Source organism: Phascolarctos cinereus, unplaced genomic scaffold, assembly GCF_003287225.1.
Source record: "Phascolarctos cinereus isolate Bilbo 61053 unplaced genomic scaffold, phaCin_HiC Scaffold_1;HRSCAF=81, whole genome shotgun sequence".
Lineage (NCBI taxonomy): Eukaryota > Metazoa > Chordata > Mammalia > Diprotodontia > Phascolarctidae > Phascolarctos > Phascolarctos cinereus.
In genome coordinates, this window is record NW_027555514.1 from 70,838,285 (window position 1) to 70,865,973 (window position 27,689).

At 40.6% G+C, this 27,689-nt stretch overlaps 1 long non-coding RNA gene across 2 annotated transcripts in view; it reads right to left on the reverse strand.

The window, feature by feature from the left end:
* The window catches only part of LOC144456760 (uncharacterized), a 171,006-nt gene that overhangs the window by 126,906 nt on the left and 16,411 nt on the right, over positions 1 to 27,689 (reverse strand). For both annotated transcript variants that reach the window (XR_013485837.1, XR_013485840.1), the window contains exon 2: positions 11,416 to 11,594. This is a non-coding gene — a long non-coding RNA (uncharacterized LOC144456760). The remainder of the gene's footprint in view (positions 1 to 11,415; positions 11,595 to 27,689) is intronic.

Below are 27,689 nucleotides of genomic sequence, written 5' to 3' on the forward strand. Positions count from 1 at the left end.
TCACCTACATACACTATTGCCAATGAATGAATATCTAAAGGTCTTTAATTTCCTCCCATTGTAGCATTACTCAGCAACTCTTGGAGCAGTTCCAGGGGAGAAGTTTTTAATCTGAATCCATTTCTGCAGGCAACTCCTATGGACCCATCTGATGCAGCAGAGTCCTAGGGCCAGGGATTGGACCCATAACTTTATTGGTACAAAAAACTCCTGGATGAGAAAACTCCTTCTACCATTGCAGTTTGGCAATTTCTCTGTACTCTATAATCTTAGAATTGCCTGTAGTCTTAGAAATCCCCTAGCACTTTTGGGGGTTAAGTGACTTGCCCCAGGTCACATCAGTATGAATTGAGGTGGAACTTAAACTCAGGACTTCTTGGCTCCAAGGCTGGCTCTCTATCTGGCTCCTGCTGAATTTCAGGACAATAAAATATTCTGCATTTGTGTGGTACTATGTCCTGCCCAGAGAGGGCAAGGGGGTAAGCTCGACTGTGGCCCTGGGTGGTAAAGAAAGGTAAGGGCAGGAGTTTAAAGAGGGACTGAGTTTGGACATGTGAAGAGAGGCTGCAAACCTGACCCTCTGCCAGTGACAGTTTTTGAAGAACTGGGATAAATCTAGGTTCATTTTCACTATTTGAAGCCTTCACTCCTACACACATGCACCTAAACAAAGGTGGAGAAAATCATGTGACTGTTTTGACTGGGTCCACTACAAAGTCCTATTGCACAACCTCAATTGGGCCCTCACTGATACTAGGCAATCCTATTATACCTCCCTATCAATTCACTATCCCAATCTCCACAGCAGCTCCTCCAAACGTTTTCATCCCTCCTTAAGCCTCCCATGGCTCTCAGACACACCCTCATTTGAGAAACTTGCTTTATATTTTACAGAAATAATTAAAGCCATTAGCTATGAGCTCCTTCTTTCCTCTTCTCCATCTCATGTCACTCATATGCCTTCTGCTCTTCTGCCCTCTCCTCTTTCACCTGACTTACATGACGATGTCAAGGCTAATATCATTCTACCTCATCTCCTTTAAAAGATTATCTACTCTGTAATCCTTGATTTATCATTTATTTTCAATCTCTCCTTCTCTATTAATCCCTTCCCTATTGCCTATGAACATGCCTGTATCTCATCCATCCTGAAAAAAAAAACTATCACTTGTTCCTTTTATCCCTGCTATCATCCTGTATCTCTTCCGCCCTTTATGACTAAGTTCCTTGAAAAAACCATCTATAATAGATGCACTGTTTTTCTTCTCTCACTCTCTTCTTAATTTCCTGTAATCCAGCTTCTGACCTTATCATTCCATGAAAACCATTCTCTCCAAGGTTACCTATGATCTCTTTGTTGCCAAATGTAATCTCTTCTAGCTCTCTGCCACTTTTGATGCTTCTGATATCCCTTATCTTGGGGATATTCTCTTCTCTCTACATTTTCAGGTCACCCTTCTCTCCTGGTTCTCCTCCTATCTATCTGACCACTCCTTCTCAGTCTTTTTTGCCAGATCTTCATCCAGATCACACCCTCTAACTGCAGGTATCCCAGAGTGTGCTTCCTGGGCTTTCTTCTCTTCTCCCTCTATAATACTTCCCTTGGGAATTTCATCAGTTCTCATGAATTTAATTAGCATTGCTATACTTGTGATTCTTAAATCTACCTTTCCTGCTCTCATCTCTTTGCTGACCTCCAATCTCTCATCCCCAACTTCCTTTCAGACATGTCAAACTGGATGTCCAGTAGACATTTTACACTCAACCCGTCCAAAACTGAAATTATTATCTTTGCTCCTAAGCCCTCTCCTCCTTCCTAACTTTCCTATTACTGTTGAGGGCAATGACATCATTCTCCCATCCCTCATGATCTCAAACTAGGCATCATCCTCCACTCCTCATTGTCTCTCATCCCCATAGCCAAGCTGTTGCCAAAGTCTGCCCATTTCATCTTTGCAACATCCCTCAAATATGTCCTTTCTCTCTTCTGATCCTGCTACCACTCTTACGACCTCAGGCTCTATTACTGCAATAGCCTGCAACATATCTCCCTGTCTCAAGTCTCTCCCCACTCAAATCCTTTACCTATTCAGCAAAGCAATTTTCCTAAAGTGCAGGTCCCATCATATCACCCCTCCCCCCAGCACAATAAATTCTAGTGGTTCCACCTCCAGGATCAAATACAAAATGTTCTGTTCAAAGCCCTTCACAACCTAGCTGCTTCCTACCTTTCCAGCCTTCTCAGACTTTACCGCCTGCCATGTATTCTTTGATCCAATGATACGGCCTCCTGGTTGCTCTGCTAATAAGACCCTCCTTCTTTCCACCATGGAAATTTTCTCTGGCTGTCCCCATACCTGGAATGTTCTTCCTCCTCATTCCTGCCTCCTGGCTTCCCAAAATCCCATCTTCTACAGGAAGCCTTTCCTAATCCCTCTTAATTCTAGTGTCTTCCTCTTCTTAAGTGTTTACTATTTATCCTGCATATAGCTCATATCTGTTTGATGGTTGTCTTCCCTATCTGATTGAGAGCTCCTTGAGGGCAGGGACTGCCTATTGCCTCTTTTTTGGCATGCCTAGCACTTAACAAAGCGTCTGATCATCCACAGTCTGACTGGCAAGCGACTTACATCTCTTAGTTGGGATCACGCCTCCCCCACCACACCTGCCCTGGCTTAAAGAGACAGAAGTCCAATTAAATGCACACACCTGAAAGCCTGGATGGAAGGTAAAGTAAGGAACAGGAAGAGTAGACCAGTAAAATTAAAAGTTTGTACCTGAGGCAGCTAGACATCACAGAGGATAGTGCTCTGTATCTTCAGTCAGTAAGACCTAAGTTCAAATCTAGCCTCAGACATTAGCTCTACAACCCTAGGAGAGTCACTTAGCCCCTGTCCACCTCAGTTTCCCCAACTATAAAATGGGGATAATAATAGTACCTACTTCTCAGGATGGTTATGAAGATCAAATGAGATATTTGTAAAATGCTTTGCAAACCTTAAGGGCTATAAAAATGCTGGCTATATTTATTAGTTATCATTATGATAGCTCCTTGTGAAGGAGAGATAGAGATCAGAAAGCCAAAGATGCAACTACGTGGGAGCTAGGTCAACAATGAATGCCATCTTGCTTTCACAGTCCATGCCAACTTTGTGAGAGATCAGGATAATATCCTAGGTTCCTGCAGGAATCACTTTGGAGCTGAGGAGCCAGGGACTGAATGAAAAGCTCTAGTGAATGCCCTTGGCCTCACTTCACTGACATTCTTATGTTGGTCTAGTGCAGGTGACTTACCCTTTCTCATGTCTCTGGCCATGTGGTGAAGCCTATGTATCCCTTCTCAGAATAATGTTTTTAAATAACTAAAAGAAACATGACTGTAATCCATTAGATTGTAAACTCTTTGAGGGCAGAGATTTTTGCCTCTTTTGGTATTCCTAGCACTTAGCACAGTTCCTGGACATAATAGGTGATTGACAAATGTTGACTGAAATGCTAAATCTTACTTAGAAGTCAGTGAAAAGAGGGGTGCACTTTTTTTCCTATAAAAGTTCACAGACCCCCTAAAATCTATGGACCTTAGGTTAAGAATAAAAGATCTAGGGATTGGGGGTTTGTCATCCAATCAAATCTCATGACTTGGATCCCAAAACCTGCCTAGGAAAACTCCTATCCTGTACTTACTGTGTTTTACTTGAAGTCACTTGCAAGACACAAAGACACAACATACAAGCTTTAGCCAGAAAGGTGGCAATAAATCAAAGCAGTTTGTAATCAATTTAGCCAGGGCTAGTCTTCTCCGCTCATCAAATGTCCACACCCACCTCCTCCCCAGCAGCAAGTAGAACACAAATCCTGAATGTTCAAGGTACTCACCTGCCCATGGGCTGTGCCTTCAGGAACTCACAGGACCTGTTCTTCTGTCCTGTCCCAAAGCTGTCCCAGACTGTACTAGCAGGACAGCATTTGGCACTGACTTCATGCCTGGTTGAGTACATCTGCCTTCAGTTTACTGATCTCTAGCTCTCTGCCCTTGGCTATTAGGGACATACATTTAATTGTGGCTTGGTCTCTTTAATATCAGATAGTCATGAAGGGTTTCCCCTCATCATGACAGGGAAGCTTCCTAGATCTCACAATTCTGGCTAGGCAGCTCCAGAGCAAAGAGGCATAGGCAGTCATGAGCAGAGCACAATTTCTCTATGCTCTCTCCCCAAGTACAAGCTCAGGTCCTCTTTAAATATGCCACCCTCAGCCTCTCTCTGCCATGTGCAGATCTTCTTAGGCTACACTATTCTCTTCCCATGTCTCCATCAAGACTGTTTTGGGAATCACGTGGGCAGTACACTCAGTAATGGAACAGTTAGGTGGTACAGTGGATAGAGTGCAGGGCCTGGAATCACAAAGATTCATATTCGTGAGTTCAAATCAGATACTTACTAGTTGTATGACCCTGGGTAAGTCTCTTAACCCAAAATCCCATCTTCTACAGGAAACCTTTCCTAATCCCTCTTAATACTAGTGTCTTTCTCTTCTTAAGTATTTAGTATTTATCCTCAGTTTCCTCATCTATAAAATGAGCTGGAGAAAAAATTGCCTAGAAGACCCCAAATGGGGTCACAAAGAGTTGGACATGACTGGAACATCTCAGTAACAACCTCCCAATATGATGTGAGCTCCTTGAGTTCAGGTACCTTGTTTCCACCATTCTTCATATTTCTCTGGCATGTAGTAAATGCTTAATAAACACTTGCTGAGTGATTGACACAACTCCACTTTCCCACTTTTGAGCCCTACCTCCTTTGTTTTACATTAGCTCTTTTTCTTTTTCCAACTTGAACTCATTCCATCACAAATTCAAACAAGACAACTAGTCCATCATACATTAATAAAAAAATAAGACACTTTGGGAGAAGACACACTTAGTCATCTATTTCTCCAACTCTATCTTCATCTCTCCTCTCCTATCCACCCAATTCTATTGCCAAGAAGGATCTCTGCTGAGACCCCAGGTATTCATCCTCCTTCACCAAAGTCTTCCATGCCTGATACATTTCTCACTTCCTACAAGGGCAATTTTACACACACATACATGCACATGTACACACATACCACACACACACACACACACACACACACACACACGGAATCAAAAGAGCGAGCTGTCTCAGGGCTGTGTGGCACTCCATTGGGTTCTTACAGGTGTCCCCCCTGCAGCTGTTGCTCTGTCAGCAGCACCTACCAGCTGGTCTAGGATTCTCACCTTCCATCAGCACACACATAATATGGAAAATCCTCTGAATGCAGCTTTCTTCAGACTTCAGATTTATGATTCTAGAGTTTTAAAAAGATGTTCACTCCTACATCCCAGAGCGTGCTTTTCTTGTGTTCTTGAAAAAAAATTAAACTCAGGCAAAAGGAAAATCTAGTCATAAATGAAATATTCAAGTGGGGGATTTCCATGAGAATAAGGAAATGGATTTATGTGTGTGTGTGTGTGTATACATATATATATTCTTTTTGACTGGAAAGGATTACAGGTCTCAACATATGCGGTGAAAGAGCCACCCCTCCATCAACACTGAAGTCTCAAGGGACATTCATCAAGCCAATCACAACATCAATATTACCATTACTGTCATCATCAACATTATCATAACTCATATTTATATAGCACTTTCAGGTTTGCATATATTATCTCATTCACTTCTCATAATCTGGTGTAAGATGTCATTATTATCCTCATTTTACAGATGAAGAAACTGAGGCTGAGAGTGGTTAAGTGACTTGCCCAAATCACACAGTAGGTATATTTCTGAAGTAGGATTGGAACTCAGGTCTTCCTGATTTCAAGCAATCCACTCTATGACCAGGCTGATCATCTCTTTCTTGCCAGAAAAAGGAAGGAGTTCTCCATTTCCTTACAGAAATTCCCCTGTTTATATTAATGTGAATTAGGATTGGTTGCATTGATTATCCTGAATATATTTCAGCTTAGAAAAGAGATGTTTTCTCCTGGGGAGACCTTAAGAACAACTATTTTTACATGGGTCACAGAATGTATCCTTGCCTGGGTGGCCAAGAAATGGCATTACTCTAAAAGGTATCATGGAAAAATATTTATATAGTTTAATGCAAAAAACAGCCAAGGAGGCCTGATCACCTCTCTTATGTTCAGTAAGTCTCCCAAACCAGCTCAGTGGGAAGCCATTGGAAGTGACACCCTCCAAGAAAGGGGCCTTACCAAAGGAACACAAAAGGTATGGCCTCAGCAAAGGGCTCCTTACAAACGGGGAGATTAGGTTACTTCTATGTCAAAGGATCTTAGGAGCAGGACAGCTAAGTGGTACACTGGATGGAGCACTGGGCTTGGAATCAGGAAGACTCGGGTTCATGAGTTCAAATCCAGCCTCAGACACTTACTGGCTGTGTAACTTTGAGTAAGTCACTTAACCCTGTTTGCCCCAGTTTCCTCATCTGTAAAATGAGCTGGAGAAGGAACTGGCAAAATACTCCAATATCTTTGCCAAGAAAACTACAAAATGGGGTCCCAGAGAGTGGGACATGACTGGAATGACTGAACATCAGCATTAACATCAAACGATCTTAGGAGAACGAAAAAAAGACTGCAGACATCCCAAACTTCCCCTAGTGGCTGGCTGAAGCCTTAAATGTCAACGTAGGACTCTGTAATGGCTCAGCCAGACTTTTCAGGCATTCTGTAATGTAGCCTCAACTTGTCTTTTTCAACTTTATTTCACAAAATCAAAGAGTTGCAGAATCACAGAATCTGAGTTTTGGAAGGGACTTCAGCAGCCGTGAAGTTTAACCCATACAAAAAAGGAATCCTCACTCCAACACACCCAACAAGGGGCTCTCCAGCCTCTGAAAGACGCCATCTGAGGAAAGGGCACCCACAACTTCTTGAAGCAGCCTCTAACTTTTAGGAAATTTCTCCCAACTTTGAGCAGAAGTGTGCCTCTTTGCAACCTCCACTCAACAGCTTCAGATTCTACCCTCAGGGCCAAACAGAACAAGGCTAAATCATCTTCACCCTACTCCCTTCCACTACTCTCTGTCCCTGCTAAGCTCAGTGACCAGAACTGGTAAAAATGATGTGGGGCCACCTTTTCTATTACAATCCAGGTATTAAAGTTCTGAAGAGACTCATCTATGCAGGGAGCTGGCCTGTGTGGCCCTACCTACAAAAAAAAAAACCTTCTGAAATGGAAAATGATGGGAAAAGCCAAAGGCATGGGTGTGGGGATACTTTAAAAAGAGGGACCAAGCTGAACATGAGGGAGGGACTTGAGGGAATGTCTTCTGTCTACCTAGACTGCTTATTCCTCAATAGAAATTCCCTTCCCTCACATCGGCTAGTGTGAGAGATGGCAGAAGTGCAATACTATTAGCTAACATTTATATAGTTTATCAAACCAAAGAAACATGTCTTAAGGTTCAGAACACTTAACTTATATCATTTCATTTGATCTACATTTTGCATTTGTTTTTATTGCTGTTCAATCATTTCAGTTGTGTCCAACTCTTCGTGACCCCATTTGAGATTGTCTTGGCAAAGATACTCGAGTGGTTTGCCATTTCCTTCTCCAGTTCATTTTACAGATGAGGAAATTGAGGCAAACAGTGTTAAATGACTAGCCCAGGGTCACACGGCTAGTAAGTGTCTGAGGCCAGATTTGAACTCAGGAAGACGAGTCTTCCTGACTCTAAGCCTGGCATTCTAAACACTGTGCCACACAGGTGTTATTTTTATATGACTAAAGAACTATTTAAAATCATGTCTATGTAAATAAACTCAAAGCAAATGTAGCCACTGCAGGATGGGAAATTCTTAGATTGGAGAGTAAGCTATAACTTGTTTAAGTAAATCTACACCAAACTCCTTGTCTATGGAGAAAAACATTTCTACTCACAAAAGGGAAGAGAGACTGCCAGCTTTCTGAGAGCCAGAGAGAGCTTGCCAGTTCTACTGAGCTAACCTCTAATGACAGCTGAGGGTGTGCTTGACTGACAGCACCTGACCCTTATAGCTGAATAGGATTGGGCAACTTGTCACAGAACCTTTGGTTGTGACAGTGAATTAACTAGAATGAAGATATCAGAATCTCAGGGTTTGGAAGACCCTCAGAAGCCATCTAATCTGATAATAGAGAAGCGAAGGGAAAGGGAAGGGGATGGGAAGGAGAAAGAGAAGGGGGGAAAGGGAAGGTGAAAGGAAAAGGAAAGGAAAGAGGAAGGGGAAGGAAAAAAGAAAGGGAGAGGGGAAGAAAAAGGGAAAGAGGAAGTAGAAGGAGAAGGGGAAGAGGAAGGGGAAGGAAAACAGAAGTATTTATTAAGTACCTACTACGTGTCAGTCACTGTGCCAAGAGCTTTACAAATATTATTCACAACAACTCTATGAGGTAGGTGTTATTATTAGCCCCATTTCATACTTGAGAAAACCGAGGCAGACAGAGGTTAAGTTAAGTTGCACAGGATTTGAACTCAGGTATTCTTCAGTCCAAGTTCAGCTTCTATCTTTTCATTGTGCTTCTATCTTTTCAGATTCTTCAACTAGTCATAGAGATCCTGGTCAAAAATTTGTTGTAGAAAGAACCCAGTACTTCTGGAGGTAGGTATAGCACTTTTGGATATCTCTGATTTCTAGGAAGCTTTTTCCTTAACTAATCCTAAATTTGCCTGTCTGTTGCTTCCACCTCTTGCTCCTACCTCTACCTTCTTAGACTAAGAGGACCCTCTTCCCATATGACAATCCTCCAATGTTCAAGCCCGTTTTCAAGCCCCTCCCTCAAATCTTTCCTTCTTGATAGCAAACATTGCCAATTAAGCTAGGGATGGGAGTAGCTACTAATTCCCCTCACCGTCCTGAACACTGCCCTCTGGATGTTTCTAACTCGTCAATACCCTTTCTAAAACACACCCAGAAGAGTCCAGATTTGAGCTAACCAGGGCAGAATGCAATGACTATCACTACCCTTATTCTGGATGTGAATCCTCCCCTAACACGACCCAGGAGAGCATTAGCTTTGTCGGCTTCCAGATCACATAGAGGATTCATTTTCAGTATGCTGTCCACTAAAATCCCTACATCATTTCCACAGGAGCTGTATCTAGGCCCAAACCTTGTTCTGTCTTCTTGAAGCTGGTTTCTTGAGTCCAACTATTGCCCCAATTGAAATTCATTTTATTAGGCTTAACCTATTGTTCTAGAGTGTTAAGATCTTCTTTGGATCCTGACTCAAGCATTCCAACATATTAGTTATCCCTCCCAAGCCTTCTCAGTACGGTTCCTGACGGTGGACTCATTCCAGTCACCTCAATAGGATAACAAGAAGATTCCTGCTCAGTTCTTCATGGAACTCTGAGACAAGATGCCAGATTAGCCATCACTAAAGAAGGAGTTTCATACCTTAACACCCTGACTAATTAGTCCTGCTTACCTGACAGTCGAGAACAGTTTACTAAAAGAGAGTGTAGGTAGGATCTTTTAAGAGTAACATAGATATGCATTTGCTGTGAATGGTTTAGATAATGGGTATTCTGAAAATAAGGGGACAGATTCAGCTCTCTTCAATCCCCAGGAACATAGAACTTAAAGTAATTCAGGAGAATTCAAAGAATAGAATTAAAATATTCAACAAATGTCTATTAAATATTGAGGATATAAAGATGAAACAAACTACTGTCCCTTTTTCATTTTTTTAAACATGATTCTTCCCTCCCAGACCTCAATCCTACTTTTCCAATGGTCTAATCTCCCAGTGCATAATGTGATAAAAAGGGATAGTGAGCCTTTAGCCAAGAGACCAGAGTCCTAGTCTCAGATCTGACCTTACTTAACTTTGGGGAAGTTACTTCACCATTACCAAAACAACATTTAGTAAACAGCCACCATTATGGATATTCGTGGGAATACAAAGTTTAAGCAAGACATAGCCCCTGCCTTTACGGAGCTAACAGGCTCACATGAGGCGGAGACACCAACAAAAATAACTATAATATACAATATTATATGAAAAGCACATTAGAAATTTCTAAAACAAAATGCTACCTGAGGTGGCTTTGCTAAGGTCATTATCAACCAAGGAGCTCAGGGAAGGCTTCAGGAAGAGTTGGAATTTGACTTTTTTCTTAAAGGCTAGTTGATAATTCAAAATATGAGGAGAAAGGAAGGCATTTCAGACATAGAGAACAGCATCAACAAAATCATAGCAGCAAGAGAGCCCAGGCTGAGTTCAAGAAGCAGAGACTGTGTGGTTTGGCTGGAGCATTTGGAGAGGAATAATATGAGAAAATCCTGGAAAGCTAGGGTAGCATCAGATTGTGGAGGACCTTGAAAGGGAGGCAAAGGCTTTTTTGAAATTTACCTAGTGGGCAATTTTAGGGAGCCATGGAAGGTGATTAAGTGAAGGAATGACATGACCAGATCTAAAAATATTTTTTTAATTACTCTGGTTTTTAAAGGAGCTGGAAAATAGTAGAGATGGGAGGACCAGGAAGACAGTTATTGCAGTGGTCTAAGTGGGTGGTATAAGGGGCTATAGTGAAGTGGTGGTAATGGGAATAGAGAGGAACAGAGATATATGAGAAAGGTCATTAAGGCAGAATCAACCAGACTGTTTGGATATGAGAGATAAGTGACAGGAAAGAGTCAAAGATAAGCATAAGGTTATGAACTTGGGAGTCTCTTCAGGACCTCAGTTTCCTTGTCTGTAAAAAAAAGAAAAAGAAAAAAGAAAAGAAAAGAATTTGGCCTGCATGATCTTTCAGGCTTTTCCTCTGCTCTAACATTCTTGGATTCTAATACTTAATAATAAATGCTGTGGAGTTCATTATAAATGAGAACTCCCACAGAAGCAGATTAGTCACCTCCCCCTCCACCCAAATAACAAAGAATGTCTTAGCCAACTGGAAAGGTTTTTCCCATATTTCAAAAAATAGGCTAATTGGTAGAGATAATGATCTCTTACATCTTAACTTTTATGAGAGAGGGAAAAAAAACCATATTTCACAGTGATATTCCTGCCAAAAGATGTGGTAAGATCCCTTTCTTCATAGCATGAAGGCGAACTCACCCCCAACTGGACCTCCCAAGTTCAGGGAATTTCTTGAAAACTCTTGAATTTAGAAAGCTGTAGAACTCTCTCTGGGTACTGCTCCCTAGTGAGATCCCCACCCTCTCCCTCCAAGCAGGAGATAGAACATCTGCTCCTGATGTCTCTGGGAAAATTGTATTTAGTTAGTGGATTTCCCCCTCCCCCTCTTTTTCAAAGTTGTGTCTTTAGCTTCAAAAAGGCCCCAGAGCAAAAGCTCAATAAAATCATCCCCTTCGATGTTTAAATCAGATAACAGCAGCTATAACAACAAAAATAACAGCTAACAGCATAAACTTACATCTCTTGTGTTTATAGTGAGGCATGAGCTTGAGCTGCAAAAATTGTCTTTTCAGTCCTCACCACCTTCCTTTCCTCATCCCCAATATTTCCCCTGTGATGGCCACTCTTCCTCATGGAAGCTGGACAGTGACTTGGAGGGTGCCCAACAAATATTGCATAAGGCTCTACGAGACAATGCTGAAAAAAAGAAACAAAAACAACTAAAGAAACAAACAAAAACCTGTACCTGAAGCTCACCCTAAGCCATAATACCATCCCTCTTCCCAAACACCACCAACACTAAGAAAAGCTCTCCCTCTTTTCCTTTAATTCCCTTCAACTATACCCTTACCATCAGGTTGTTCTTCTGTGACTTATCTTCCCCTTTAAGGCTGCCCTTGATTTTTTTTGCCTATAAAAATATTTAGTAAGATTTAAAGGAGAAAGATGCGTAATATGATTGGTAAAATGCAGCTTCTTAACAGGGGGGGCTTTTATTTTCTTTTGGTTTTTTTTCCCTTAATACCTAGCATGATTCTTTGCACTTAGTAGGTACTTAATAAAAGCTTGTAGAATTAAATTTTTGCATTTGCAAAAATTATACCATACTTGCCCTTCAGCCTCACTGCCCATTTTCTTAGATTCTCATTCATTTAGCTAACATTATAGATTAGGAACTTGGGGCTCAAGATGAACAAGTTGGAAAAAGGAATGATACATAAAAGGATCAACAGAGTTTTTAGGCTTTTAATACCCTTAGCTAGTCTATCTTCTCTGCTGGAGTTATTCTACTTTTTTTTTTTTTGCAATGAAGAAACAGGCCCAATTATAATAAAATTCAATTACAGACTCAGTGCATGGGTGTTAAGGTTGTGACATTATGTTAATATACATAGATTAGGTGGTACTAATTGGGTAGATAATATATAGAAGTTAAAGAATATAATAGCATTGTGTTTGATAAATCCAACTTCTAGACTGAGGACTTAATACTGGACAGAAACTGCTGGAAAAGCTAGAAGGCAGTCTGGCAGAAAATAGGTTTAGACCAACATCTCATATAAGTTCCAAATAAATAAGTGATCTATATAGAAGTGGTCACATCCCAAACAAATTAGAGAAACAGGAAAGAAATATTTATTGCATATATAGTTAGGGGAAGAATTCATGACCAAATAAGGCATAGAGAGAATCATAAAAAGGATAATTTTGATTGCAAAAAAATTTAAAAGTTTTTGTACAAAATCAATGTGGTTAAAATTAGAAGGAAAATAGTTGAACAAAGGAAATATTTTCAGCAAATTTCCATGACAAAGGTCTGATTTCCAAAACATATAAGGAAGGGATTCTGATAAATAAGAACTAGTGCTGTCCCCCAATAAATAAGCATTCAAAATATACAAACAGGCAGCTCTCAAAGGAAAAAATCTAAACCATGAACAGATATGTGAAAAAAAAATTCTCCAAATCACTAATAATTAGAGAAATATAAATTAAAAATGACTCTGAGGTTCTACTCCATACTGACCAGACTGCAAATAAAAAAAAGATAAGAAAGGAAAAACACAATTATTGTAGGCATTGATGGAGAACAGGCATATTAGTATACTGTAGTAGAGCTATGAACTGTTCCAGCCATTCTGGAAAGCAATTTGAATCTGTACCCCAAAAGTCACTAAAATGTATGTATACCCTTTAATCCAGTGAAACCATTAGCAGGCCCAGAAAGATCAAAGTAAGAATAAAAGGACTCACATGTACAAAAATATTTATAGCAACTCTTTTTTTTTTAATGGCAAAGAACTAGAAACTAAGGCATGCTCAGCAATTGGGCAACAGTTGAATGAATTAGGTATATTAATGTAATGGAATATTATTATGCTGTAAAAGGTGATGAAAGGAAGTGTATCAGACAAACCTGGTAAGACTAGTATGGTACAAACAATTATGGTAAGCAGAATCTAAAGAATAAGTTATGTACTAACAATATAACATAAATAAAAAAACTAAAAAGGGCTTAAGAACTTAAGATCAATGTAATTGCCAACCATAATTCCTGAGAACCACTGATGAAATATACTATCCACCTCCTGAGAGGGAGGTAAAGTTAAAGTGCAAAATGAGGCATCCAAATTTGGACAGGGACAATTTAGGAATTTATTTTGCTTGACTGTGCCTCTCTGATATAAACTGATGTTGTATGACCCTGGGCATTTCAGCTGAGTGACCCAGACAACTTTCTAAGCCGATTATTAGATACCAATCTCCGTTAGAAGAGAAAACAAGGAAATTTCTTACAAGGAGCTACCTATACTGATAAAATCTTAGGTCTAGCTAAAGAAAATTCCTCAAGCATGGTATTGATGACAGGTTATAGTAGAAATCATTAAAATCCACAAATATTTCCCCAAGTCCCATTTTAATTATGTTTAGAAAGCTTCCTCCTTTTCTATGTTCCTGCATACCTCTAATGATTTAGTCCCTGTTTTACTCAATGAAGTTACAAACAGTAGGAAAAATATTTACCTGTTGTAACAGAAACCATCTCCTAACACAAAGGACCCAGATCACTTTGAGGACCTCTAATTTCTCTCTAGCTCATTTGCCCTCACCTAGGTTAAACCTGGGAACCTCAATGTATGATATTCTCTAAAGTGTGATCAATTCCCCTTATTAGCACGTAGGCTAGAAAAGTATTAAACAGAGAACAAGTTTTAGTTAAACAAAAGAGAACACAGAACCTATAGAAAGTTGAGATCTCCTTCCTCCTCCTCCCAGCCCCCATTATTTCCACCCCCTAGAGATCCATACATACCATCCCAATAACCACATTACTTCCATAAATGGCACTGATAAGAAATAATGCCCATCACTCATCATTATATGGCTCTACTTCTCTGATATTCTTGCTTCTTCTCACCAAGATAAGGGTCCAGTACTCAAGCAGTGAGATCATGAAGGAATTTGCTAGAGCCTCAGTTGACTGTGTTATCACTCTTCTCAGACTCCAGGATTATAACAGCCCTGGGTTATTTACTTCTTTTGTTCCTTATACAAGATCCCATAGACCCATTCAATAAAGGCTCTTCACATCATGTGGGAAGTATCTTCTACTTATCTTGCTGGAGTTTTCATTTTCTACTCCTAGTTAAATTGGAGTGAAATCAATCCCATGTGCCTCCTCTTTCCCCAACTCCCAGGTAGGGTATCTCCTGCTTCTTTAGTATCTCTTATTGAGTCTTGTGATTTGAAGGCCCTCCTTTACTTCCTCTACTTGCTTATTTCTTTTCTTTCTTTTTTTTTTTGTGAGGGCAATTGGGGTTGTGACTTGCCCAGAGTCACACAGCTATTGAGTATTATGTGTCTGAGGCCAGATTTGAACTCAGGTCCTCCTGACTCCAGGGCCAGTGCTCTATCCACTGTGCCCTTTCCCCCGATTACCTTTTTATTCCTCATTTTTTATTAGATTCTCTGGGCCATGTCATACCAATTATATTGGGCGGGGGGTGTTGGTGGAAAGGGATATGGAGAAACTTCTGAGAAAGCCCTAGAATTATGTGGGGGAAATGTGTCAGATTTGGTGTTTGTCCCTAATACAGTTATACCTGTGACATACAGGCATTTGCTATCCTCCCTCCAAGCAAACCCTTGTCATGAGTAGGTAAGTAGATGCAAATATGATGACATGTAGTGGAAAGAATGGTGTTTTGGAGTCAAAGACCCAAGCTTAAATATTGCATCTAACGCTACCTGTGAGTCTTTGGATAAATCATTTAACCTTGCTGTTCCTTATGATGTTCACCTATAAAATGAAAGAGTGGGACAAGATAACCAATAAGGTCCCTTCCAGCTTTGACTCTATGCTCCTCTGGCCCTACCTGAGTATTAGAGGGACACATTTCATGTTATGTATTGCATACATTAGTATGTGTATGAATGGTAAGGGGCTAAGTATATAGAAGCAGCTCATATGGATACATATGATCTGAGGTCCAATCTGGCCCCTCGGCCTCCAAGGAGGCTACACTTCTTCCTTTGAAGGAAGTAGGAGATGAGCTCTGTTGGCACCACTGGTAGCTTGGTAGGACAAGGTGCAGGTAAGGTCCAGGATCACCAGAGGCTGGAAGACCTCTCCATTTTCCAAGATGGGCTTTGGATTAGAATGAGATCTCTCCTAACATTCCTCAAATATCTTTAGTCTGGGAGTATGAATTTTAGTTTGAAAATAAAGCCAAATCCCAGTTCTCTCTTTAGAAAGGAAGATAGCCCTATAGCTTATGCTAGTCAGCTTAGCCCCTTCCCACTAAACGTCAGTTAACCAAAACATCACCACAAATAGCAGATAATCATTAAATCCATTTACCCAAGCAGAGCTGCCAACACAAATTGGACAACTACAGATTAGGACATAGCAAAAAATGAGCAACAGTAAATTAGCTCTGGGCTGAGAATAAAGATCATAGCTCAAACCAGGAAAACATAGATGAATGAATGAAAAAAAAAACCATTTACTGAGTGTTTATTATGTGCAAAGTTCTATGGTAAAAGAGCTATACTCATAGAAACATAACAGGCCCTGCTCTCAAGAAAGTGAGATGGAAAGGTCCTTAGGTTAAAATGGCAAAACAGATGGTAACGCATCATTTTTAATGTCACTTAACACTCATACCTTTTCATCCCTCCTCAAACCTCTCCCCTACCCTTTCAGCTGAGAGTCTTGCCTCATTTTTACAGAAAAAAAATTGAGACCACTTGACATGAATTCTTTCTTCCCTCTGTCATCTCATGAGATTCAGTTGCCTTCCACCACTCTATCCTCCTTCACTCCTGTCTCACATGGAAAAATGGCTTTATTCCTTACAAGACCCAACCTGCCACCTGCGCAAGTAATCTCATTCTATCCCATCTACTCCAACAGATGCCCCCTCTATCATTTGTCTTCAATCTCTCCCTATCTTTTGTCTCTTTTGCACTGCTTACAAATATGCCCATGCCTCCCTCATCCTCAAAAAAACTTTCATTTGATCCCTCCATCCTCATTATTGTTCATCTCTTCTGCCTTTTGTGGCCAAACTCCCCCAAAAGGCCATCTACAACAGGCACTTCCACTTTCTCTCCTTTCACTCTTCTTGACCTTTACTGTTTAATTTCTGAACTCATCATTCTACTGAACCTTCTCTCTCTAAGATGACCAATGATCTCTTAATTGCCAGATTCAAAGGCCTACCTAGTTCACCTTTGCAGTATCTTGGGAATATGTCCCCTGCTCTCCTCTGACACTGCCACCAGTCTACTACAGGCCCCCATCACCTCACATCTGGATTACTGCAATAGCCTGCAGGTGGGTCTGCCTGCCTCAAGTCTTCCCACATACCAACCCATCCCCTACCCACACTCAATAAACCCTAGTGGTCCCCAATCACCTCTAGGATCTAATACTAAACCCTGTTTGGTGTTCAAAGCCCTTCATAACCTTGGCCCATCTGCCCTTCCCAGTCTTTTTTACCTTATTCCCACCACATACTCATTAATCCAGTGATAAGATCCTCCATCTTTTGACTCAGGGCATTTCCCTTGTCTTTCCCCCATGCCTGGAATATTCTCCACCCATCTCTGCCTAAAGACTTTATTAGTCCCAACTAAAATCTCATCTGTGACAGGAAGCCTTTCCCAACCTCTTTTAACTCAAGTTCCTTACCTCTTTTAATTTGTTCCCATTTTTCCTGTATATAGTTCATTTGTACATATGTGTTTGTTGTCTTCCCTGATTGTGAGGTCCTTAAGGACAAAGACCATCTTTTGCCACTGTTTGTATCCCCACAGCTTAGTGCAGCTTCCTGACACATGACACTTAATAAATTTGTACTGACTAAGTTGAACAATAATTGATGTAGGCGATGATAAGAAAGCACCTCTCCCTTCAGTTATACCTGTGGGGATTATCCTGGGAGGAGGACCAATGGTCTTGAGGGCATTGAGGGTCTTGTTATTCTAAAAAAAGAATGGTCCCCCCCCAAGGACATTCACTGCCAGTAGTTTCTAGAATTGTGAGCCCTGGAGATCAAGGAGCATTGCCAGTCTAAGGCTCTTTCTCTTGACCACCTCCATGGAGGTTCCACTCTATTCATGTATTTCCAAAATGTCTCTTTCAAGTCTGCAATCAACTGAACTCTCTTACATAGGTACATAACATTGCACTCAGTGTTTCCTCAGCCAATCAGGAGTCACATCTTCCTCAGAATAGCATAAGCGATACAAAGCACAGGTCTGACCTTCTGCAAAATCATGCCAGGGTTGAGTAGAAGCAAGGTTACATAGGTGTCAAGTAATTCTTTTCTTATGAATTCTCAAGACCTTTGCTCTAGAAATCAGGAGATCAATTGGAGAGTATTTAGAAATGGTGATCAAGGACATTATGGTCATGCCATATCAGGATTCTGTACCTGAAAAAGAGAAGACTGGGGGAAATATAAGAGCTATTTTTGAGTGTTTGAAGTTCTCTCACATGGAAGAAGTATCAGGCTCATTTCCATAGCCAGGAAGGCTCAACTGGTGGTCAAGGGCTTTTGTATCCAGAAAATGGATTCTAAAAGGGCTAAAAAAAACCTTATAGCTTGACCATATGAATTCTTTGGCTAGAGACTCAGAACTGAAGTTACATAACCCAAACAATGATCTGGCTGATGGAGAAGATCTCCTGAAGTAAAGGGGTCAGCTGGACAAAGGGAGGAGGATCTATAAAAAAGCCAAGCCTAGTTTCCTGTAAGACTACTTGGAAAATCAGAATGGGCTGGGACTCCTATAAACTTTGGAACGTTCTCCTTTCTGTTCTCCATGGCGTTTAGTATTTAAAAAAAAAAATTTTAACCTAAAAAGAAGTAATACTTCTTTTTTTTTTTTAATTTAGAAAACAGGGTAAGAAGAAGGCGTGTTCTCTCCCCAGGCTCATTTGGGTGTAAGGGTACCTAACTTGAGAGCACAAGTGTTTGTGATGATGAATCAGAACTGATGAGGGAACCTGTTGCTGATTTCAGAAGGGATTTGTGCGTTGGATTGAATTATTCTGATTTTTGAGAAGACAATTCTGTTTATATTTATTTATTTTCTTTTAGTTGGGAGGAGGAGAAAAATTAACCCACAGTGTGAGCAGGAACAGGAAGTCCTCCCTCAGAAAAATCTACCGTCAAGCAAGAGATTTCCTGATTGCCTGAAAGTGAGCCAAGAACTGGAAAACGGCCCCATGACCTTGATTCAGAGGGCCCAGGCAAATGCCAAACCCACATGAGGGTGTTTATTGATAGAAGATGTTTTGGCTGGTGGGTTTCACAAAGTAGCCAGTTATTTCTGGCCTGGAGAAGATGATGGACCAAGCTAGCTTGGGAACCATAATAAGCCATAACTTAGCCTAGGGAACTGTAGTAAACTAGAATAAAACAGACAATTCTTATGGAGATAATAACCTGGGAAATCTGAGGCGAGATCATTTTCATAGGCTCCTACACTGAACTAGAAGGAGTCTTATAGATCATCTAGTTCTACCCCCTCAATTTATTAATGAGGAAAATGAGGCACAGAGAGTGATGTGGTTTGTCTGAGATCACATAAGTAGTTAAGTAGCAGAGTTGGGATTCACATTCAGATTCTCTGACTCCAAATGTACTTCTAACTTACCTTACTCTTCTATATCAATTTGTCTATTATCTTTTCCCTTGCAAATAAATCCTCAGAGAATGCACTCTTGTCTAGATACTTGTGGTTAAAAAGGGGAGGGGGGAGTAGAAAAGAAAGATAAAGTGGATGCCAGCACTGTGTAACTAGTTACAGAAGCAAGAGAAGGGGAAAGGGTAATCAGAGATCAAACATGGCAGATACCTCTGAAAAGCCAGGGAGCCAAGCAGACTCAGGGGAAAAGATCTGGAGATCTGATGGCTCAACATGAATTTAGAATGTGGTGAAAGGTGAATGCCCTGGGGCTAAGGGCCAAGTCTCTGAGATCATTTCCAAGAAGACGCTGGGAAGCTGATTGAGATCAAGGCCAAAGGCTCAGAGCTAGATCTTTCACAGAGCCGAATCCTGGGCCTTGCTGATGGAAGGAAAGAACAGCATCACAGAGTGGATTAGAGGGGTTGGAGGAGTAGATTCAAGGCCACCACATCAAAGAAGAGAAACAGGATATGTAGAAAATCAACTCCTCAATAAATGAAGCCACACACAAAATACACTACACTGAGTAAGGAGGTAAAAGGAAGAAGGGTAAAAGGATCTTCATTACTTTGCTCTAAAAGAAACCTATGACTTTAAGAGGTTGGAATGGAATGGAAAGGTACCCTTCAGCTTGTCTGTGAAAGACAAATGCAGAAGCTGGGTTTTTTTTTGTTTGTTTGGGGTTTTTTTGTGCAAAGTGAGCAAGAAGCAAGATTTCATGGGGAACTTAACACACTCTGCAGGGATCATGACAAAGTAGGGTATGCTCTAAGGTGACTATCTCATCCTCCACTCCTACTGAGGAGTTGGACTCCTCAGAGAAATGGCCACATCTCTTCTGCAAGGTTCTAAGGACAGATCATGAGCCCCTCTCAGTATGCTTCCCACCATGCATATCATTTATTCAGCTAGATTTAATTAGTATTTTTAAAAGGGAGATTAAGGTGATATAGTAAGAATGGATGGTAAAAAAAAAACACCCCCCAAAGTGTATAATACCCTGTGGGTATGGATTCAGTCTGTCCTTGACTCCTGATGTAGAGGAAACTTCCACTGAGAAGTCTTCTAGACCGCTAATATTCACAAGGTCCTTCTCTTGGAGGGAAGGAGCCCAAGGCTGAAGATGAAGTGATCGCCTCCCCTTCCCCTCAAACAATTCCTGCTCAGGAAATTTAGCTTCAATGTTCTCACCTGATTTACCACTCACTGGAATCTATTTCCTAGTATTGCATTAGTCTGACATTTTGTAGACCATTTTATAGAAGACTCACAATACCTTTTCTAAGCCAACACAAAAACACCTCTTTACTGTCAATGTCATTCCAGTTTATCAAATGGTTCATCAAAGACATCTCAGTTGATTAAGGCCTTTTTATACTTATTTGGAAAGCCTTTGATTATCTGATTCCATCAAGAAGTTCCTGCCTAGTTAAGATACCAGTACATAGAATTTTATATAGATGTTTATTTGGGGTAGTATAATTTGATTGATTTACTCAATTGACGATATAATGAAATAAAGAAATAAACAGGGACAGCCAAGTGGCTCAGTGGATAGAGCACTGGGACTGAGTCAGGGAGACTCATCTTCCTGAGTTCAGATCTGGCCTCAGATACTTACTAGCTGTGTGACCCTGGACAAGTCACTTAAACCTGTTTGCCTCAGTTTCCTCAGCTGTAATATGAGCTGGAGAAGGAAATGGCAAACCACTCCAGTATCTCTGCTAAGAAAACCCCAAATTGGGTCACAAAAAATCAGACAGGACTGAAAAATGACTGAACAACAACAAAAAGGAAATTAACAGGAATATTAATCAAGTGTTTGCTATGTAAACACTCAAATAAAATGATCAATGGGATGAAAGTACTGGCAAAAAGCACTCAGCATGGTATCTTAAACATAGTGGGTGCTACGTAAATGTTTATTCCCTTCCCCACCACGCATCAGTGCTGGGCATATAAAGATAGGCAAAAATAGTCCTTGCCCTTAACAAGCTTGCCTTTTAATGGGGAGGACGACATGTAAATAACTAAGTTCATACAAGATATATGCGGAGTATGCAGAAGATAATTTCAGGGAAAATGTTATTGGATAGGGGGACAGGGAAGGATCATGGGAAACACCTATGATGTTAGCTGAGTTTTGAAGGAAGCCAGGGAAACTGAGAGTTGAAGGTGAGGAAGAGCGGCATTTCAGAAATGAGAGACAGCCAGTGCTAATGCACAGTCAGGAGAAAGTGTAAGGAGCAGCAAATAAGCCAGGATGGCTAGATTCTAGAGAGTAGCAAGCAGAGTAAAATCTAATAAGACTGGAAAGGTAAGAAGAGGCCAGGTTGTGAAGGGCTTTAAAAGCAGCTTATGTGCCAATATCTATTGCAGTGGATGAAGAGGTAGACAAATCCCAAGAAGACCTTGATAAGCTCATCCTAATTAAGTCAACACACTTTAGTGCTTGGTGACCTCAGTGGAACACAGGGAACCGTGAAAGATTGCAAAAAGGGAATGTTGGAAAATAAAGTTTAGGATTATGAAATAAAAATGCCAGAGGCTTGTAGAATATTCAGAAATATCATGCCTAGATATCAAGAACACATTCTCTAAGAAAAAAGTCAGAAAGCACTGGATGTAGCAAGTACCACCCTTGTTAGATTTAGTCCATTGTTATAATTGAGGTCCTTTTGGGTCCCAGTTTTATCATCAACCCAACAGCTGAAAAGTATATAGTGCTTCCATCACAGTATTTATATAGTCACCCTTGACATGAAATGCTCTTTAACCCTTAAGCAGGAAGTCATCTTTCCCTCCACTATGTTCCATTAGCACTCATCATATTCTGCCTTGTGGTGGATTCATTTGTGTACATGATCTATGTTCCACATTAAATTGTGAGCTAATTGAGAGCAGAGACAGACATGTTCCTGTAGGTACTCAGTGTCTACTGCAATGCAATCTTGAAGGCAGAGTGGTAAAGTGGATAGAGAACAAAACTAGAGTCAAGAAGACTTGGGTTCAAATCTCTCCTCATTCATTTATAGGCTGTGTGACCCTGGGCAAGTCACTTTATCAATGCGTGGTTTCTTCAATTGCAATATGAGGGTGACAATAGTAACTACCTCAAGAGCCTGGCACATAGTAGGCACTTAATAAATGTTTGTTTGTTTCCTTCCTTCCTTCCCTCCCTCCTTTCTTCCTTTCTTCCTTCTTTCCTTCCTTCCTTCTCTCCTTCCTTTCTTCCTCCCTCCCTTCCTTCTTCCCTCCTTCCTTCTTCCCTCCCTGCCTTCCTTCCTCCTTTCCTTCCTCCCTTCCCTCCTTCCAACTTTCCCTCCTTCCATCTTTCCTTCTATCCTTCCTTCCTTCCTAGCCTCCATATTAATTGCCTTTAAAACAGAAAGAAATGGTGAGGCTCTAAAATGACTGAGGCCTATCCTCATGAGGTCCTGGGGCTCTTCCCTTCCGTGTTGTTTCTGTTATTGAGCCTGGCACACACACAGGACAACTCTGAGAGTTGTTTCCCATATGGAAAGATTGGAGAAGACACTTCTGAGAAATCTGTGATGATGTGCAAAGTACGTTGGAGAAACTGTAGGATAAAAGCAAATATCCTGCAACTAGTTGCAGTCTGCTAACCATCATATAAATGGCAACTTCTTTAATTGGCTGCATTTGTGGAAATGGAACTGGATGTCCTCTCCAGAGGTCTTAGTCAGGCTCAGCCATTCTCTTTGGCTGCTCTCTTTCATTGATGGGTTCTAATGGAGACCTTGGATTTTCCCCACCAAGGCTGAAGTGTGACTCTGTGAAATGGGTCTTGGTCTTTTGCTTCTGCATGTCTTCTTTTCTGTTTTAGGTAAAAAGGCTCTTAGATTCTAACTTTGTGAGCTTCAAAAGGTCAGAAGAATAAGTGTCTGGGTGACTTGGCATCTCAGTGTCCAGGTTTTGCTGCCAATCCAGCATGAGTGCACTGAAGAAAAAGGAGTAAACTTTGAGGTAGACATTCAGGACCCGGCTCAGTGGTCCCAAATGATGAGACGAAGATTCATCCAGCTCTCATGCCACAATGCCATGTGAATTTCATGGGACCAACGTCATCTAGAAACTCATTAGTCTGAACCCACTCATCCCAGGGACTCCACGGTCACACAGAGATATAAGAGAACTGTATATGCAGTACAATAGGAAAGAGTGAACACCCAAAGTTTTGGGGGTGTTTTGGAGGGGAAGGGGAATGTTTTTACTTGTATTCTTGTTATATTTTCTAAATAAATATCCCTTCATAAAAGCTAATTGATGTTTAGCAGTGTGATGGAACTAGTGTTTTAGTCACTGGCAGCTAAAAGAAGGAAGAACTGGTCAGGGCTTAAGCTAATAGAATTGGAGAAGAGATGGCCCAAACTCTTTGGAGTACACCTAGAACCCTTAGGAAGAGATATAACAGCCTGATTCTGGGATAGAGGGGTCAGAGGCACTAGCTGCAGTAAATTAAGTGCCAACACACTATCTCCTGATAATTACATTAGAAAGATTAATGTTAAGTCTGGAGGGGAAGGTCTTATCAACCGGGCAAATCGCGGGAGACTTCTAGGAACTGGTAGCATTTGAGTTGGGCTTTAAGGAATAGTAGGAATTCGATAGGCAAAGACAGGGAGAGGTAACTTTCCAGAGACAGCCTGAGCAGAGCAAAGGAATAGAGGTGTGAGTGTACTGTTTGGGGAATAGAGTGGTCCTTGGCTAGAGCATGGAGCATGTCAAAGCTCCAATCTTAACTACTAGAACTAAGATTGGAACACTAGAATGGCACCAACTTCTGTAAGTCTTTGAATGCCAGGTAGAGGAGGTTGTCCTTTATTTGAGTGGTAATAGGGTTCCACTGAATATTTTTGAGCAGAGAAACGATATGAATAGCTCTCTGTGGAAGAGAAATTAACCTTATAGTGGTATAAAGAAGAGAGTAGAGGAAAGAGTGTAGAAAGGTGGGAAAAACCTGTTAGAAGTCTATTGCAGCAGCCAAGTGGAGTGATAATGGTGTTGGGTTTTTTTTTCCAGTGTGGTAGTTATGGGAATAAGGGAATAGGACAAATTTGAGAAATGTTGCAGAGATGCTTTGCACATGATAGGTGCCCAACAAATGTTTCCTAAATTGAATTCTGTTTCTAATGAGTCAGCTGTTTAATGGACATACATAAGTATCTGCAAGCTGGTGAGTGGGAGGAAATGGGAAGAATGCCTGAACAAAATGTGTTCTCTCCATTATGGGATTCACTACAACCATTTCCACCCAAAACTAGAGGAAGATAGATGTGTCCAGAGCCACAGTCACTGGTTCTTTCATCCTCAAACTGTCTGATCTTTTCTTAAAGTCACATAATTCCTAAAGAGTGATGCTGTCATATTGAAAATATCTAAGAGGAAAGTCACTGGTGAATGGACATGCATTTTTGTAAAAGATGGCTTTATTACCAAAGATGGAACTATTTCCCAAGAAATATTGTTTTTGAGGTTTTTCATATTTTTTTTAATTCTAAACTTAAATACAAAATGAGAAAAGAAAAAAAACTGCTATGTACATAGCAGACCATAAGAAATGATTCAATATAAAACAATACATTTCCATTTCAAGAAAACCTACATAGGAAGTAATATACATTGTTGTCAAAGATGCCCAGCATTTCTTTGTTTCCTTGTTGGTTTTCTTTTGCTCCCCAGAAATGATTTTTGATAGTATTTGCAGATCGATCCTTTGTTGGAAGTAAATTGTTCATCACTAACTGGGCTATCACAAAGGTTATTTTTTTCTTTTAAAATTGGGAGGGGTGGGAGAAAATTAAAAGCTTATTAATTGAAAAATAAAATAAATTGAGGGAATAAGAAGCAAAGAGCTGGACAATGAGTTAAAAGAGGCATGGTATAGGATGAATACTGGATTTGGAGTCAGGGGACTCCAAGTCAGTGGGAACCAACTTCAGCTCTTCCACACACTAGCAGTCTGATCTCACTATGCCTCTGGGGATCGGTTTCTTCCTGAGTGAAATGAAGAGGAAGAATTAGATGGCATCTAAAGCTCCTCAAAGCTACGCATCATTTAACTTATAACGTTGTCCAACGTACAATTCAAAACTCTAAAGAATCTGTGAGGTCATCAATGTCAGTATTCCCTTCAGTGATGGAGAGCTCAATCTACCCATGCCTGTCCATCTGTAAAAAATAGAAATAAAATTAACCGCAAAGTGACCAAGGCTACTTGGTTGGGGAGGGGAGAAACAATTACCTAGTTTTTCTGAAAAAAAAAAAAAGAAAAAGAAAAAGAAAAAGAAGAGAATTTTTGAGGGAGTGAAATTCCATTTTGCTATTCAGTCTTAGACATCGGTACTACTCTACATTAGAAGGCGAGAAACAGTGAAGAAGGAGAGTGAGAGACACAACAGAAGGGAGAAATCAGACCTCATAAATATAACATTTTAAAGTTTGTAAAATATACTTTTATACACTATCTCATTTGATCCTCACAACAACCCTGCAAGGTAGGTACTACAGGTATTCATATCCCCATTTTATAGTTGAGGAAACTGAGACAGAGGTTGTAACTTGCCCAGGTAGCATGAGGTAGGATCTGAAGCTGAGTCTTCCTGACTGCAGGGCCAGTATTCTAGCTATGATACCACACTGCTTTCTCTTGCTACAGGCATATAATTTGAGTCTCTCATTTCAAATGAATGAGCAGTGTGATTTTGTAAGTAATACATATAGAATTATAAGAAAACATAGAATAATGATACTAGATAACATTTGTATAGTGCTCTGAAGTGTCCAAAGTGCTTTACCTGTATTATCTTATTTACTCCTCACAAAAGTCCTGTGAGGTAGGTGCAATAACTATCCCCATTTTGTTTTGTTTTGGTTTCTTGGGTTTTTTTTTTTTAGGCAATTGGGGTTAAGTGACTTGCCCAGAGTCATACAGCTAGTAAGTGTCAAGTGTTTGATCTGAGGCCATATTTGAACTCAGGTCCTCCTGACTTCAGGGCCGGCATTCTATCCACTGCACCACCTAGCTGCCCCAACTATCCCCATTTTACAGATGAGGAAACTGACACTGAAGGGTTAAATCATTTGCCCTGGGTTATTATCTGAAATAAGTGCTTGAGGTAAATCTCAGCTCTTTCTGACTCCCAAATCCATCAGTCTCTCTACTGCCTCTTCTAATTTCTCCTTTCCTAGGTTTCTGATGTAATTTAAACATCGTGCCTACATTGTCCTCATTCCTCAGCCTAGACCTTAAATTTTCAGCAAAACTAATGGCCGTGGTTATACAAGTTAAGGCTTACAGCAGATACAGTTGTAAAGAATATAGAAATATTAATACAACTGGCTGAAGACCAACTCTGAGCTAGCAGTTAACATTGTTTAGTCTCATTGGCTGAAGGGGACTGGGTAGTGGGTTTTTTTTTTTAAGCAAAATGATTAACATGGTGAAAGCTTTGAAAGAGAAAAATGCTTGCAGGCATTGAAAACAGAGTTTTCGTGGCAGCCATTAGGATTTCACTTGACATGAGTGTGTGGTTGGGAAGCGAGAAGGCTTCCTGAAGAGTTATAACCCAAGCTTCCAACAAAGCCTAGCACCAAATTCAAGCAAGGCATGAAAGCCAATTTTAGAGAGTCAAGGCACCTATTGCACATAAAATTTAATAATCTGCTTTCCTCAACATGATCCTTGCCTTGAAAGCTTGAAAGTTTCCATTGTGCCAAAAATGTCAAATGTAAAGGCAACAGAGAATGCAGACAAGTCTAGGCCTGCTCCAAGCTCAGGGATTAACAAGTCTATGGACCCAGGTGACACCTACCTAGCTTGAAAGCTGGAAGGAAAATACAATTCCTCAAACAGGATTGGCCCAGGAAGAGCCAGAGCAAGAAGAAATGGAATCCCAAAGGATACAGAGGAGGGCAGTAGCCCCACTCCCCTATCTCTTCAATAGGCCCTGATGAATTTGTGACACACTAATAAAAGGTCTCCTTCCTACAGCATTTTATAATTTCCAAAGTGTGTCCCAACCCTATGCATAACATGAGTTGCGCAAATATTATTAGTACCATTTTACCAATAAGTAAATTGAGGTTCACAGCAAGGAAATTATTTTCTCAAGATCATGGAAGTAAGGGAGGGGAAGAGAACAAGCATTTATATGGTGTCTGCAATATGCCTGGCACTGTGCTAAGCACTTTACAAACATTATCTCATTTGATCCTTACAACAACCCTGAGAGGTAGGTGTTATTATATCCATTTCGCAGAGGAGAAAAATGAAGCAAATAGAGTTTGAAGTGACTTGCCTAGGATCACACAGCTAGGAAGTATCTGAGACAAGATCTGAGCTCAAGCTATCCTTCGAAGTCCAGCACTCCAAGCATCTGCCTATGTAGTTGGGAACTAGACTGTAGAAGGCTTGAAATACCAGTCTGAGAAGTTTGTATTCTAGTCTAGAGGCAATGGGGAACCATTTTATTTTAATGTGGCAGGAGGCAGTCACATGGCGAACTCTGTGGTTTAGTAACCTCTGTTCGGCAGCTTTGTGGAAGATGGATTTGAAATGGCAGAGGG